This window comes from Cherax quadricarinatus, chromosome 14 (genome assembly GCF_038502225.1).
Source record: "Cherax quadricarinatus isolate ZL_2023a chromosome 14, ASM3850222v1, whole genome shotgun sequence".
Lineage (NCBI taxonomy): Eukaryota > Metazoa > Arthropoda > Malacostraca > Decapoda > Parastacidae > Cherax > Cherax quadricarinatus.
The window spans coordinates 41,818,537-41,820,591 of record NC_091305.1 but is presented as its reverse complement, the minus strand read 5'-3'; the positions used below and the strand labels follow the sequence as shown (position 1 = coordinate 41,820,591).

The 2,055-nt window shown below is 42.8% G+C and overlaps 1 protein-coding gene across 1 annotated transcript in view; it reads left to right on the top strand.

Annotated features, from left to right (window-relative positions):
• The first annotated feature begins 477 nt into the window (after nt 1–477).
• LOC128694876 (uncharacterized) overlaps nt 478–2,055 on the top strand; it is a 163,356-nt gene continuing 161,778 nt past the window's right edge. Inside the window, exon 1 of the mRNA XM_053785236.2 lies at nt 478–631. The gene's annotated coding sequence lies outside the window, so the exon portion shown is untranslated. The remainder of the gene's footprint in view (nt 632–2,055) is intronic.

Below are 2,055 nucleotides of genomic sequence, written 5' to 3'. Positions count from 1 at the left end.
TCACTGTCACCACCAACTCTGCGCTATTCCAAGGCGTCAGAACAATTGACTCTACACTCCCAGGAATTATACAAGTTTCGTGACTCACGATCTTATGATGCATGAGATACACTTATACTCATGTATGGCTTGTGATGCACTCACACTCTTAATATATTGCTTGTGATTCACACTTATGGCTTGTGATTCACACTTATGGCTTGTGATTCACACACACACACACACACACACACACACACACACACACACACACACATACATTCATTAGGTGAGTCTTTAGTTACATGCACACTTACCATGTACAAACCTGATGACAGTAAAGCTGAAAACGCTACAAAACTAATAACTTCGTTCCCGTCGGTCTACTTCTACCGAGGTAGAGGTAGAACTGTGACCTACAATTTCAGCACGGGTGGGGAGGAAATGTGTGGGGGTGTGACGGGTGTTGGTGTTGGGGGCTGGCCCTAGGCCAGGGAGTGAGGTGGGGGCTATTTGTGTGCGTGAGGTTGGGTGGTGGGGGTGGAGGCGCCTCAGGCAGGAGGTAGAACACCACTGCCTGCCAGGTGCCACCTTCATCCTCAGCTGCTAAGAGGCACTGTCGAAACCGTCGCCTGATTCTCCCTACTGAGAGGTAAGTCATCAAAATACCTCATCAGAGTGGACAGAATCTCGTCGAAATTCCATCGCACTACTGTGATAAAGATTTCTTCTATTGCACTGTTATCTATCTCTCTTATCTTACCCAGTACTCAAAAATGTGCTAGACTATACACTCAGTGGAAGCGATTAAAGATAATTCAGTGAATGAATTGCTTTGCGATCCTTAGAAAAGAAGAGAAAACAGTTCTATCGCTCTTGGTATAGGGAAGATTAAGCGATCAAGTTTAGATATGTGTGCTTGAAACTCCGTGAGTAATTTCCTTAATAGTTCAGCGGATTACAAATTCGTGGCCAGGATGTGGAACGTACAGGGTTCCAGATACAGTATGTGGATACATTCACAAGGTCCTCTCGGGATCTATGAATTGAGGGATCCTTCAACCTTGTAGGTCCCGAAGTCTTGGGTGGTTCCTGGATAGTGGCAGTTTAAGGATCTTGTGGTGTCCCTGAACCTTTTGGGTTCATGGATCTTGATTGGTCTCCCGGATCTTCTGGGTCCCTGGAACTTGAAGGGTCGTCCTTGTATTATGTGGGAGTCGCTAACCAGAGCAGATGGGAAGAATAAGAGCAGCCTAGTTGTGTCTTGTGGTTGACCCACAGCTGTCAGAGTGACATGTTGCTCTCGGTCTTGGAAAGACATGCCAAGGAGTTGACAATGTCACTTGACAACGCAACAACACAGCCACAACGGGCTGTGTTGTTGCGTTGTCAACTGATATTATCACGTGTCTTTTCCACATTATATGTGTAAAAAAAGTAGGTTACCCCCTTCATTTTCACCCTTAGTATACATTTATAAAAGTCCCATGTATATTTTAATTATTCGACACTGACACAGCTTACGCAAACAACTATAAAGATGTATTCGTTATTATTGGAACCTTTACTCGTGTCCGTAGTAGAGTCTGTACTCAAAGATGACTTAGGAAAAAAATATACGTTTTAAAACGTAAGTTCCCACCGAGGCCTTCTCAGTGTAAATAATAAAGAAAAAATTATTCATGTTGAATGAATCGTTATAGGGAAACCCACTGATGAAGATTAAGTTGGTGTAAAATACAGCTGCTGATAAAAGATGTGTGAGACTGATGTATTTTGTACACGAATAACTTGATGTATCCTACATTCGAACAAGCTTATGTATCATACATTAGAACAAGCTTATGTATCCGTCGTTCAAACAAGCTTATTTATCGTACTTGCGAACGACTACTGCAGTCTACATTTGAGCGACTTGTGTAGACAACATACAAAACAGATTTGGCCTTCATACGAATGACTAACGAAGCCTACATACGAACGAGTGATGTAGCCTATGCACGAATGACTAAACACACGCAAAACTGAGTGTCCCGTGTTTATGCATTTTGAACATCAAATCATAAATCCATCATC